This window comes from Lissotriton helveticus, chromosome 3_1 (genome assembly GCF_964261635.1).
Source record: "Lissotriton helveticus chromosome 3_1, aLisHel1.1, whole genome shotgun sequence".
Classification (NCBI taxonomy): Eukaryota; Metazoa; Chordata; class Amphibia; order Caudata; family Salamandridae; genus Lissotriton; species Lissotriton helveticus.
Window position 1 is genome coordinate 1,075,299,266 of NC_136061.1, and position 14,755 is coordinate 1,075,314,020.

Here is a 14,755-nt window from a genome sequence, read left to right on the forward strand (position 1 = left end):
ACAAGTCAACGCCGTCTCCTCATCAGGCTTCAACACCCTACGCATGCTCCGCAAGATCTTCCGATGGATCCCGACCGAAACCAGGAAGACGGTCACCCAGGCACTCGTCACCAGCCGACTGGACTACGGAAACACCCTCTACGCCGGAACCACAGCCAAGCTACAGAAAAGACTCCAACGCATCCAGAACGCCTCCGCCCGACTCATCCTGGACATCCCCCGACGCAGCCACATCTCCAGCCACCTGAGGGACCTGCACTGGCTCCATGTCAGCAAGAGGATCACGTTCAGGCTCCTCACCCACGCACACAAGTCTCTCCACGACCTGGGCCCCAAGTACCTCAACGACCGCCTGACCTTCTACACGCCCACCCGCCAGCTACGTTCTACAAGCCTCGCCCTCGCCACCGTACCACGCATCCGAAGAGCCACCGCCGGAGGTAGATCCTTCTCCTACCTGGCTGCCAAGACATGGAACTCCCTCCCCATCCATCTCCGGCTGACCCAGGACCATCTCGCCTTCAGGAGACAACTCAAGACCTGGCTGTTCGAGCAATAGCGGACCCCTTCCCCCAAGCGCCTTGAGACCCTGCCGGGTGAGTAGTGCGCTATATAAATGTTATGATTGATTGATTGATTGATTGATTGAACCACTGTAGCTGCACACAAAAAAGTTGTCTACACGTAACTAAACCGTAAACCTATGCTGAAGATTTCAACTGACCAGTCCTCTCTTCTCCACTGACTTATTACCTTTTTGGAATAAAAGCGAGTTGTGCAATTGCAGAGGAAGCCAAACGTTTGAAATGCTTTGTAAGCCACTGTGGTCATCTTTGATTTCATCTCATTAAGGTGGCATGATTCCTAACCGCTTGCAGGTGGCGTACAGGATAGCTAGTTTTGCATTCTGCTGATATGACATCATGAAAACATTATAGATCAAGAGGGGGAGAACAGACCCATTAACAATCATATAAGATCTTGAATGCTGGCAGTAGTTTTTATTACAATTAATATTCTCTGTCTACAGCTGTAGTTCTGCATTTTGGTTACATCTATATTGTATTTTATATAGTGTAAAACCTACAATACACAAGTCCTAAAAAAAGAATTGGGGGACCAGTGCTTAATTTGTAAAATAATAAGTGCAGTTGCTAACAATTTTTCTTAAGAGGTCAAATTTTGGCAGAATGGTAGTTTGGTGAAATAAAACACTAGTCTGGGATCACATGATTTGGGCAGGCAGGGTATCTATGTTTGACCTAGAGTTCTCAAGTTTCGTTCGGTGCCATTACACCAAAATCATTAGTTCAATCAATCCATCATTTGTAAAGCGCACTACATACCCGCGAGGGTCTCAAGGTGCTGGGGGGGGGCGGGGGCGCTACTGATCGAACAGGGTTGGATCCGAGGATGAGGAGCTCCGTCTTGTCCGAGTTCAGCTTCAGGCGGCTGGTCTTCATCCAGTTGGCGACGCCCTTCATTCCTTCATGGAGGTCGGCTTTGGCGGTGATGGGGTCCTTGGTGAGAGAGAGGATCAGCTGAGTGTCGTCGGCGTAGGAGATTATGTTGAGGTCGTGCTGTCTGGCTACGTGTGCGAGCGGGGCCATGTAAATGTTGAACAGCGTCGGGCTGAGGGAGGACCCCTGGGCTATGTCGCAGATGATCTCGGAGGCTTTGGAGCAGAATGGGGGGAGGTGGACGCTCTGGGTTCTGCCAGAGAGGAAGGAGGTGATCCAATCCAGAGCCTTGTCTCGGATTCCTGCGGCTTGGAGGCGTGCACGTAGTGTGTGGTGGCAGACGGTGTCGAAGGCGGCAGATAGGTCTAGGAGGATGAGTGCTGCTGTCTTGCCGTTGTCCAGCAGGGTCCTGATGTCGGTGGCGGCGATGAGGGCAGTCTCAGTGCTGTGTTTGCTGCGGAACCCTGACTTGAATATCCTCCTGAAGGTCTTGGGTCTGTCGTAGGCTGAGTGGGAGGGTGTTCCATGTCTTGGCGGCGAGGTCGGAGAAGGATCTCCCACTGGTGGTTGTTCATCAGATGCGCGTGACGGTGGCGAGTGAGTGGTTGGCGGAGCGTAGCTGGCTATTGGGGATGTAGAAGGAGAGCCGTCTGTTGAGGTAGGCTGGTCCGGTCTTGTGGAGTGCCTTGTGTGCGTGGGTGAGGAGCTTGAAGGATATCCTCTTGTTGATGGGGAGCCAGTGCAAGTTTCTGAGGTGGGGGGTGATATGGCCGTGGCATGGTACGTCGAGGATCAGTCGTGCTGAGGAATTTTGGATGCGTTGTAGTCGTTTGATGATCTTGGTCGGGGCTCCCGTGTAGAGGGCGTTTCCGTAGTCGAGTCTGCTGCTGCTTTCTTGTATCTGTCGGGATCCATCTGTAGATCTTGGAGAGCATGCGGAGGGTGTTGAAGCAGGAGGAGGAGACAGCGTTGACTTGCTTGGTCATTGAGAGCATTGAGTTGAGGATGATTCCCAGGTTGTGTGCGTGGTCGGTGGGTGTCGGGGCTGCCCCCAGTGCCATCGGCCACCAGGAGTCGTCCCAGGCTGAAGGGTTGGATCCGAGGATGAGGACCTCCGTCTTGTCCGAGTTCAGCTTCAGGCGGCTGGTCTTCATCCAGTTGGCGACGCCCTTCATTCCTTCATGGAGGTCGGCTTTGGCGGTGATGGGGTCCTTGGTGAGGGAGAGGATCAGCTGAGTGTCGGCGGCGTAGGAGATTATGTTGAGGTCGTGCTGTCTGGCTACATGTGCGAGCGGGGCTATGTAAATGTTGAACAGCGTCGGGCCGAGGGAGGACCCCTGGGCTATGCCGCAGATGATCTCGGAGGCTTTGGAGCAGAATGGGGGGAGGTGGACGCTCTGGGTTCTGCCAGAGAGGAAGGAGGTGATCCAATCCAGAGCCTTGTCTCGGATCCCTGCGGCTTGGAGGCGTGCACGTAGTGTGTGGTGGCAGACGGTGTTGAAGGCGGCAGATAGGTCTAGGAGGATGAGTGCTGCGGTCTTGCCGTTGACCAGCAGGGTCCTGATGTCGTCGGTGGCGGCGATGAGGGCAGTCTCGGTGCTGTGTTTGCTGCGGAACCCTGACTGGGAAGGGTCCAGAATTCTGTTTTCTTCGAGGTATCGGGTTAGCTGTCTGTTGACGGTTTTCTCGAAGTCCTTGGCCGGTAATGGGAGCAGAGAGATGGGTCGGAAGTTCTTGAGGTGTCTTGGGTCTGCCTTAAGTTTTTTGAGTAGGGCGTTGATCTTGGCGTGTTTCCAGATCTCTGGGAAGGTCGTGGTCTCGAGGGAGAGATTGATGACGTTGCGCAGGTGGGGTGCGATGGAGCTGCTTGCTCTGTTGAAGATGTGGTGCGGGAATGGGTCTGACGGAGAGCCGGAGTGGATTGTGCCATTGGTCTTGATGTTGTCATCGATGCTCACACTGGCCCAGGCTGGCAGGGGGTTGTGGTCGTTGGTTTGAGCAGGGTCTGTTGTGTTGCTGTCTGTTTGGGCTGTCTTGGTGTTGAAGCTGTCGTGGATGTCTGCTATCTTGCAGTGGAAGAAGGTGGCGAGGGAGTCGCACAGGGCTTGCGACGGCGGGATGTCGTTGCTGTTGGGAGCTGGTGTTGGAGATTTCCTTCACGATGCTGAAGAGCTCTTTGCTATTGTGTGCGTTGCTGTCAAGGGGGTCTTTGAAGGAGGTCCTCTTGGCCGCCCTGATGAGGTGGTTGTGGTTGCAGATGGCGTCCTTGTGTGCTGCGTGGCTGTCCGGAGTTTGTTCACTGTGCCATTCCTTCTCTGGTTTCCAGCAGGCTTGCTTTGAGGCTAAGAGTTCTGGGGTGAACCAGCTGGCCCATCTTGCTGGTGTCTCTGTGGGGGGGTTTCTTCAGCCGGGCGAGGGTGTTGGCGCAGTCCTCGATCCAGCGTCTGAGGCTGTGGGCAGCGTCGTCGGTGTTGGAGGGTTCGGTAGGTGGGCTGAGAGCGAGGTATGCGTGTAGTTGGTCTAGGGTTATTTTGCTCCAGCAGCGGCGGGGGATCTGTTGGGTGTGGTGGTGTGTGGTGGGTTTCTGAAAGGCGAACTGGATGCAGCGGTGGTCGGTCCAGAGGAGATTGGTGGTGTGGCCGACAGAGACGTGCAGGCTTGAGGAAAAGACGGGGTCGAGCGTGTGACCGGCGGAGTGGGTGGGCGTTGTGACGAGTTGCTTCAGTCCGAGGTTGGCGAGGTTATCGATCAGGGTTGTGGAGGTGTTGTTATTCTCAAGGTGAAAGTTCAGGTCTCCGAGGAGGATGTAGTCGGTGGCGGTCAGGGCGTGCATGCTGATCAAATCGGCGATGGAGTCGCTGAACTGGGGGCGGGGTCCGGGGGTCGGTTGGCGAGGGTGCCTCTTAGGGTGGAGTTAGGGTCTGTGTGGATCTGGAAATGCATGTGTTCGGCGGTGCTGAGCGTGTCGTCGATGCTAGTCTAGACCCTGATGCTGTTCTTGTGGACGATGGCGATTCCTCCTCCGACTCCATTGGTGCGGTCTCTGCGGGTGATCTTGTAGGCATCTGGGATGGCTATGGCGATGTCGGGTGCGGAGGAGTTGTTAAACCAGGTCTCTGTCAGGAAGGCGACGTCCGGGGATGTTGTCTCGAGCAGGTCCCAGAGCTCGACGGTATGCTTGCGTGCGGAGCGGGTGTTCAGTAGTATGCATTGGAGGTGGTTGGGGTCTTTCTTGGTGGGTGGTTTGTCGGCTCTGAGGCTGGTGTAACTGCAGTTCCGGCAGGTGAAGGGGCCGTGTGTGCATTTCGGGGCGGCCTTGAAGCAGGTGTGGCTCCGTCCGGAGTTGAGAGCGTGCAGAGTGCTGGCCTCGTAGTGGCGGGAGCGGGGGCCAGAGGCTCTGGCGCTGGGCAGAGTCCAGGCGCGGACAGGCGCAGACGGACTTTCCTTAGTTAGTTGACTATCTTTTTCTGCCATCAAGTCTTAATGATTTTTCCTTAGTTCATATGGAATGAAATTAGAGCAGAGTTGACAAGCAGAATCCACATTTTATTACTGGCACTTTTACATGGTGCTATCCAGGACTGAGGGCAGACAAGCACTTCTCAACACCTGAGACTACATTATACTTGTTTTCATGCAATGGGAGATTTGTCGGATTCCCGATGTGTTGAGCCCAGGGATTCAAACCGGGTTCGCTGTGTTTCATGGTGGGCAGCTGCAGTCTCTAGGCCACATGATCACCTCTCCTGAAAGCTTATCTTGTTTTGTGTAGTCATGTGACTTGAGCCTTGAATAACTGAAAAAAATGCACAATTTAAGCTGAAAAAGTACTCTGACCCCTTTGCCATATCAAATGTTTAGTGAAAGTTTAATTTATTTGGAAATCCATCTGCTGTGGCTCACATAGAGTTTTAGCTGTTAAACAAAAATGTAATCTTCAGAGACAATGTAGCAACTATGTGGGAGTCAGATGCAAAAGTACTTTCCTGCTATTAGCTAACATCCTTGAGCCCATTTAAATCAAAAAGTGCATCCATTTCATTCTGGATGGTGGGTGCAGTCTTTAAAAGCTTTTCTTTACTTCTGGTTCTCATCACCCCCTCAACCCGTCTTTTCACTTCAATAGAGTCAAAAGCAACTGGTACATTAGAAATGGCCTTCTGCTATAGATGTCTGCTATTCCTTTAGAATATTTCTTCTAATAAATGTGGTCTTGTACCCTTGTAAAAATGATTCCCCCACCTAAGGTCAGCAGACAATGTGAATTGGTAACGGGTGCATATAAAAAAAAACACTACAAAAATGCACAGTCTTTTTTCAGGTCTCGCCTGACCCAGCGCATGTGCGGCACTGGCGATACTTTTAGTTACTGGGCTTTAAAATGCCGACCACAGCTCTTTGTGAGGCATAGAGTGTGCGGTTACGCGCACAAGCGCGCGCGCCTCGCTCCGCCTCTCCGTCTTGCTCGCGCTTCATTGCTCCTCCTCCTCCTCCCCCACCACAGAGCGCGTCTCGCGGCCGCACCTCTTTTTGTTGCTTGTTATTTTCTCCTGCCTGTGTCATAAGCAGTTGTTCAGCTTCGGTGCCATCTCGGCTCCCAGCTGCTCGTGCCATAGGTAAGTGTTCAGATTTACTGCACAGCTCTCCTCACAGTTCACTTAATTTCCCTGTGGCCCCCTCCCACCCGTTATTGTTAGTGTATTTACAGTAATTGGTGGGGTCATTTATGTCACAGTACTTTAATTAGTGGAGTGACTGATGACCTAAAGGGCCGCCTCGGGTCAGACTCAGTTTTCTTGATAACGGTAAACCTTCTAATTGTACTAAAGTGAGCTTGTATTTCAGATCGGAAGATGTGGGTGATCAAGTTCCACAGCTAACAGAATGGCGCTGTAGTGAGATGTCTACAATTGCGCGCTGTGGCATGAAGGTCTGTTTCTCCACTTGCGGTGGTTTGGTAAACTCCTACACGATCTTATCTTTCTATAATTGAATGAGAAATGTGATATCCATGGTGCATGGCACACAAGTTTCGTCTCACAAAGTTTCCAGGAGCAAGTACATGCGCCCCCTTCTTGAGGTGTATGTTAGTTTCAAAGGTAATATAATGCATCCATAACTGTGATAATTAATGTATATTTAAGGGCTCCGTTTGTATGTATGGGTTGCTTCTGATAATAGTGCACCACTAAATAGTAGATATGATAAAGATGTGCTCTGTGCCACTATGGCTATTTCCCTGCTTCCTTTGCGTTGTTCAACAATAAGACCCCTTTTTCCCTTTTTGTGTGCATTTGGATTTACACCACAGCAGACCATAATTCTTGGGCAGTGTACCACTGAGACCGTCGCCCCTTTATGGATCAGCACTGCCACACTTTTCCGTCATGCTAGCACCGCTGCGACTCTTTCCTGTGATTTGCACTTCTGTGGCCCTTTCCCTTCTGCACTGCATAGTTACGGCCATTCTCCAAGGGCTGTGTACCACTACATTGCTGCAGCCTCCTCCTTTGCAACACTGCAATGCTATCCTTTTCATATGCATTACTGCAGACTTTCTCCTCATACTCAGAAGCACTTTCTTTTATTATTTGCACCATTGCAGCCATTGTCCATGTTCCTGTTCCTGGAGTTGGCCCAGGATTTCCGGTTTGCGCTATAGTAAACTGATAATTATGGGAGATTTTAACTTTCATTGGGAAAAGTCCCCGAAAGAGGGTCAAGCCAACCAGCTAGAAGAAGCACTTATGACCATTGGTTTTGTCCAACAGGTGATGGGTCCCACACACAACAGGGGCCACACCCTAGACCTCATCTGGACGACAATCCCGGAGCAGGACCCTGTAGTTATTCTGCCCTGCGCATGGTCAGATCACTATCTAGTGAAGGGGAAGATTCCAGTTTGTGAACCTAGGGGAAGCCGGGAGCCGGTTGGAAAGTAGTGAGAAAATGGAAAAATATAAATGAGGAGAAGATGGTAGCTCACCTTCAAACCTCTACTCCGCTCAGTAAGACCGAAGAGAACCTAGAAGTCATCTGTAACAACCTGACAGATAAATTAAAGAAGGCAATTGATGTTGTCGCACCAGCACGGAGGGTGAAAATTGTGGATAAAAGGCTAGGGGCCCCATGGTTTAATGAAACCCTTAGGGTCAGGAAGAGGGCTCTACGTAAATCTGAGAGAGCCTGGCGGAGAGACTACAGCTTGAATGCACAGAGCCTATATGTACAAGATCTTGCTCTATACAACAGGCTATCCTGTCCAGGAAAGCTGAATTTTATGAAGATAGGATTGTGAAAGCCAGGGACCCACAGAAGGAAATCTTTAAAGTCCTAACGGAATTAAGGAAGAATAAAGAGCAGAGCCCTGAGTTCACGCAGGAGGACTGCCAAAAATTTCAGGATTTTTTCTCTGACAAAATTGAAGACCTCCTGTCAGAAATCGCGCCTACTCCAATCCTTGACTGCCCTTTACAGACCACCCCAGTTATCCCGTCGGTTAATTGTCCCCTGGATACTCTGCCATTGATTACTGAGGACAGTCTGGCTAGTCTCGTGGGGCGAGTAAAGTCGGGTTCACAGATGGACCCTTGCCCCCCTGGGGTGTTTAAGCTAGCGTTGCCAGGGATTGAGGAAGATGTTCTTACTCTCCTCAACAGGTCGCTGCAAACAGGACAGGTTCCATCAGCCTTCAAGGAGGCACGTCTGATCCCTCTGCTGAAGAAACTTGGGGCGGATGTTAAGAATCTGAAGAATTTCAGGCCCATTTCTCAGTTGCCATTTTTAGCTAAGGTGTTAGAGCAGCATGTTCTTACATACCTCTCAAGCCATCTGGAAAACAATGATCTACTTGAACGGAACCAGGCAGGTTTTCGGGCGCATCACAGCACGGAGCTGGTGATGCTGTCCATCTTGGACGAACTAAGATGTAGAGCAGATAAAAAAAATCCCGGTGCCCTGGTGCTGTTAGACCTCTCCGCGGCTTTTGACACGGTGTGTCATAGTCAACTGTTGTCGCGGTTGAGGGACTTTGGCATCCAGGGCACGGCACATGCCTGGCTCTCCTCCTTCCTACAAGGGAGATCACAGAGAGTTCAGCTGGCGGATCTGGTCTCAACCTCAGCGGCCATCACCTGTGGTGTGCCACAGGGCTCTGCTCTGTCACCTCTTTTATTTAACATTTATTTGCAGCCACTGATCTCAGCCCTCAACCAGATGGACTGTCAAATTTACAACTACGCTGTTGACACCCAGATCGTCATCCAAATTGAAGATTGCCCGTGTGCGCATGCCAGACTGCATAACATCCTAAAATTTACAGCTAACTGGATGTCTGCCAATTCCCTGAAAATCAACCCAGACAAAACCGAGATGTTGCCAATTACCATCTCTGGCAACCCATGGAATGACTTGTTCTGGCCAAGGGAACTGGGGGTGCCCCCAGAACCTGCAGCAGCAGTTAAAAGCCTGGGCATTCACATTGATGGCAACCTGACGATGTAGAACAACGTCCAGGCGCTGCTGAACGTCTCCCTGTATATGAAAATTACACCAAGATAAGTTCAGCTTTTTTCAGTGGGTCCCAAATTCCTGGCACGGTAGACAGCATCCACTCTGTGAAAATAGTGGGTGGACGCTGTGTACCGTGTACCTGTGTGTACCTCTGACTTGTGCCCTGAAAGCCTAGATACAGCACTGAACAACAGCGGTTGTGCAGGGGACAGTGCAGTACTCTTTACATTAATACACCCTCCGTTAATTGTACAATGATATTGCAGTTCACTTATTTGCATTGCCATTACATGTGTATTTACAATGTTTGAAACAGGGAGGGTAAGTAATTTACTGGGAGTCCCACTAATTCACTCACTATTGTTAACTTAGAATGATGCATTTATCTACTCCCATTTCTGAAATAAAGATCTATTACTCTTACTCTTACCTCTTCCATGGAAAAGGGGAGTTTCTCGGTAAGAAAACGTGGCGATATGAACTAGTGGCGTTAGTTACCACTGTGCATCACATCCGGGATCCCTTACAGAGGCAGTGACCACTGGAACCAGCTCTATTGCTGTAGCTATTTAGTATGCGATTGCAACATCAACCGTGTGAATATTGCGGGAGTGAAATAACATAATTAAATAACCAGAAAGGAAAGTTGTGTAGCAACAACCAATAACATCATGTTTCCAGATGGCTTCGTGCCACTAGGGACTTCGTTTTCAAGTCCTGTTTTTTTCTTAGTTTTTCAATTTGGCGCATTCTGGGACTCGTTGTCTTTGTTCTTTTGGACCAACTGAGCCTAAAAAGGGGACTTCTTCGAGGAAAGCCCCATGCCCGGTATTTTTTAACAATAAATGTACCTGTACTCCTTTGGTGTCTCCCTTATATGTCTTCACATGCTGGCCCTCCCTGGCTCAGGCATGTTGACTGTGCGTCATCATCACGTTCGGGATGTCAGCAGTGCACGCCTGCCTATCACGCGTCATTTCCATTGGATAATTGCGGCTGAGGTTGAGGCAGGCTAGAAAAGTTCAGACAAAACTTTCCATGATGTCATAGAGCAGAGTAAATGTGCGTAGCGTGCTTTCCTTAATCTGCTCGCCCTGAACTAAAATCCTGCATTTGATATTCTTGTGGTCAGGGCCCACCACCAACTGAAGTCATTGTCTGTTGCTGGTTTGCATTTGTTGTTCTGCCACTTTAAAAACTGCCTGCACTCTAACTGCTGTGCTGCAAGGGCATGGCAGCATTACTGACAGCAGCTGGGCAGCAGGCACAGCAGGGCATTTTGAACTGTATACACCCGCCTGGCATGCACAAGTTAATTGGAGCACCAATCTGATCAGCACAACGGTGACTCACTGTGGCCAGCAATCGCCCCTCATGGACCCGGTAAGTGGAGCAAATCAAATGCGAGCTTCTTATACACTGTTAATATAAGCTGACTAGGCGTACCATGCATGTTACGCCTGGTCAGCTTATATTAACAGTGTATAAGAAGCTCGCATTTGAATCTCTATATGGAAATATCCTTAAAATTTCTTTACCACGAGTCGCTAATAAGTGCTCAGGTAAAGGGACTTCCGGAAATGTTGTTTCCAGTGACCTGCAGTTCAAGCGCGAGCCCCAAAGGCTCCAGAGCAAGCGCGAGCCCCGCTGCTTCGCAGGTTGTGAAGTCAGGCTCTCCTATAGCACCATAAATAGACCGGCTTAGTGACGTCACGCGGGAGGGCGGGCCATTAGCTAATCAGTAAACATTCCTTTTCATGTTTTTGCTTGTAAGGACGCCAGCCTGCACAAGGGCTCACGGGAGGGTGCGCGCGGCTGAAGGCGCACAGGTAAGGAAACTTCCCTTCAGACTCCAAGACTTTTTGGTCGAGATTTCAGATATTTCAGTGCCCGAATGAAAGAATCCGTGCATTCATTTCGAAGGACTGCTTTTGTATCAGTAAAGTTATGTGGCAATGTGCAGCTAGGGCAGGAGTCGCGGCGCGTGATGTGCTCGTGGGAGCGTCGGCGTAGGTGTGTGCCCCCCAGGGCAACCGGGGGATGTGCCACAACTTCGGCTTCTTTCACACCGGTGATTTTAATATCACCCACGTACAAGATTTAGAATGTGTGCAAACTGTCTGAAACCGTTTTCCTGACACGAGTGTTTCTCCTGAAGTAGTAGCCTGTGCATCGGGTGCTCGAGCGTTACTGCCTGGACGTGTGTCTTTCTCCGTCTTCGCCCGGTGCAGGGTTGCTTGCCTTTGAGGAGCTGCAGGCAGTGCTGTTTATGGCACTGAGGTTATCTTGCACACAGTGTTGTGCACACACAGCAGCCCTCGCGTTAAGTACCTCAGCAGGTGCTGCCTGGCATAAAAGAAACCGCTCATTTCAGGCGACCGCACGCTAGACTCTTTTATTATGGATTTGCATGCTAATTTAGAACTGAAGAAGTTCAAACCCACCGGATGTTCTGCCTTTAAACAATGTCCTTTGAAAATGTTGCACCTTTTAAAACATGGCCCCACCGGGCTCTCCTCCCAACTTGGACTGTGATTTGCTAATGTCGGTGGTTGCTTGTTCTTTTCAAAGGGGTTCATAGATGCCTATTAGTTTAGCGCTTAGCTGTCAGGAGAAGGCAGATTCTGCAGTTACACCCAAGGCTTGCATTCCTAAACCCTCTGACTTCCTTGGCAACCCCTTCTCCTGGAGACGTTATCAGAAGACTATCGGGGAATACTCATACCACGTTCCACCCCAATAGGGGCGTAAGGAATGTCCCTGTGGGGGGGGCGATCATTCAGGGTCTCTCATTCAGGGCCTCTCATTCTGCCAAGGCCAATGTGTATATGTAGGTAATGCGAGACTCGACCCCTCATTACATTTTGCAGGAGTGGGAGCTTTATTTTGTGTTACACGACTGAACACCACTAGTGTAAAAGTGCAGTTACACACCTCACAGATGGATGCATTCTCAAATGTATACATAATCCCGAATTAACGATGGGACTGTTAAAAATAAAAATACAGAAGATGTGATGGAGTCAGTAATGGTTTTATTCTAAGTTAAAAAGAAAAGTAAAGCTAGCCGAAATTGTCATAGACATATCACTTGCTAAGATTCATTAAATTAATTTGTCAGCTCTGTTAGGTGCCAGATTTTTTCCAAATAGCATTAGAAATAGATTTAAAAATATAACGTTATCAGTTTATTGACCTATGAAAAACTGTGTTTTCCAGAGTTGACTACTGTCTATACCTGCATCATAACGTGAAATTGGGATTCTATTTCCATCCTACCTAAACGGTGATGCCTTTTGTATCTCAGGATCTCTATCCAGGCCCTAACCACCCTGAAGAGAATAAAATCGTTTGATGACATTGAATGTTGGTACCAAGTTTGCGATTGTCCTTAAATAAATTCTTACATAGAACACAACATAGCTGCATGGCTGTAAATACGTGGTATTTTCCTATCTTTAAGTGCCTTATTATCTCCTAGTTTCTATGGACAGTTTCTTCACAACAAATTTGTAATTAAGAATCCTAACCAACTTTTGCATCTTTTGTAGTGAGCAATTCCATGCAGTTGCGGAGGCAAGCCCGTTTTAAAGGCCATGGGGTGGGAATGGGTTTGCGCGTTCATTCCCAGTTTGCCAGCAAACCATAATTAGAATGATTGGTTTAGAAAGAAAAGATGTGGAATGCACCTCGCCAGATTGAGTGCGGACAGTAGGTGCTAGTAGCAAGCAAATGAAATACTGGATCACATTTAGGGAGTAGGTCCTGGGGGAGAGCAGAGGAATACTAGGATAACAACATGGGGGAAGATGGATGGCCATATGTGCTCAGCAGCTTGTTTTACTTAGCCAGAAAGTGAAACAATGTATTTGGTGTGAAATCGGGTTGGTCAGTGAGGAGTATAATGTGGTATTCTGAATGATTTTTTTGGTTCCTGCTTTTTTGGGTGGCAGTCCTGAGTGCCACTCTTGGAGACTGATCTGAAATGGAAGCAGATCTTAAGCATAATTCCTGTTATGAAAGACCAGCATCCATGTCGATGAAGTACTTACTTTTTAATAAGAGCAAACATTTGTGGTCCTGTTCCGAAGGATTTGCTGCTACCCAGTCCCAATTCTCTGCTGTGTTCATTCCTTTAGGACATTGTTGCTCTGTTAAGGGCATTGCTGAAGGACAGGTCTCTTGTCACTGTGGGCGACTACGTTTTTAAATATCATGGTTGTATTACAAGTCGTTGGAATTCTAGATCAACAGAAACTCATGATTTTCTATTGTTTTTAATATTTAAGGGAGCTACCTTTGTCGTGTAGTTTTTCCTAGATGAAGGTAAATCGATTTCTCCTATACCTCTCCATATTTGCAGCATCAATTTAGGAAGGCACATATTATGTACACTAACTATTTATTCACAGCTGCACAAAGCCACATAAATATTTATGGGTTGAAAAAGTAGCTGATCTTTTTTCGTGTATCCAGTCTTGATCGTTAACCCAGGAACATTTAGTGATTGTGCTGTGGGATAATAACTTGTCCCGGAAATGCAAACCACATATTCGGCATATCCGAATAGGTAAGGACATATTCTGGATATCTGTTTGTTTTGATTTTGTATCTTCTATCCTCAGTAAAAGCCAACCGCACTTTGATCCCTGCTGGTTGCAGAATAGCTGACAGAAACCAGACACCAGAAACATGCCAGGACTTTGGAATTAGCAATGTTTGTTAACCTTTCTTGTGTATTCGTGCTTTAGAGTTGACATTTTCCAATAAGTAGCCCTTTCATGCTAATCTGTTTAAATTAGTTACCGATCGTTTTACATTTTAAAGTTTACTTGTGTAGTGTATAACTTCGGTAGTTATTGTTAAACAGTAACATGGACTCCGTAATCTAATTTTCTCCTTTAACAAATATTTTTTTTCCCAAAGAATTTACTGACTAGATATTGGAAATGAGAATCTAATTTTAATTTTTGTCCTTTACATTTTTACATTTGTTTTGAAACCTTTGTTTAAGAAATATTTTGTTGGGTAGTTTGAGATTTTTACTCAAACCATTCCCTTTTACAGCGAGGCCTTCAAATGTGTAATCGTGGATGTATTTACAGTGTTGAATTTGTAATCTGCTGGGCAAGGTTGCCGCAAAGCTCCCATCATTCTTTTATGCTCTCAGACACTACCATTCTCCCTTTACACTTCCTTTCTGGTCATCCCCATTCCCTCCCCCAATTCTGCTCATTCTCAACACCTTAATGTTTCTCTCCTCTTTGTCTACCTCTGTGGGTCAACAGTTGTTGTTATATTCCTAAATGTGCAATGATAGGATTGCCTGCTATGTCCTGGCAGTATGCAGGCCAGTCAGCATTTTTTTATCTGAAGACAAAACCCAAAACAAGGGGTTTGGGACTTAATTCATTTATTTTTTACACAAAATGCAGTGGCGGCTGGTGACATCTGAAAGTGGCGAGGCGTAAAAGTTCTGGATGAGTGGTTGATTGGCATCCGAGTGCTTCAGTGAGTTGGAAATACTGGGGTGGATGTTTAGGACAGGCACTCAAGTGGGCTAAGGCAGTCCATCCATCCATCTATTCACACCAAAGAGATCGAGTCTACTGGCTGGATTGCTCTGTTCTAATCCTGGCTTCAACAATGAGGTCCAAGAAAACGTGTGATTTTTGGCAAATCATTTCAATATCCAGTCCTTCCGACTGTAGATATGTGCAACTGCACAGTCTGGTATCTAGCACCTTTAACCTTACGTCCCACCCACCGTCACATATTGGCTA

General features: G+C 48.1%; 1 protein-coding gene across 4 annotated transcripts in view; it reads left to right on the top strand.

The window, feature by feature from the left end:
* The window catches only part of COBLL1 (cordon-bleu WH2 repeat protein like 1), a 771,108-nt gene that overhangs the window by 363,068 nt on the left and 393,285 nt on the right, over positions 1-14,755 (top strand). Inside the window, exon 1 of one of the 4 annotated variants that reach the window (XM_078681639.1) lies at positions 10,735-10,801. The exons of the other annotated variants lie outside the window; for them this stretch is intronic. The gene's annotated coding sequence lies outside the window, so the exon portion shown is untranslated. Of the gene's footprint in view, positions 1-10,734; positions 10,802-14,755 lie in introns of those variants that run through there. 4 annotated transcript variants of the gene reach the window in all.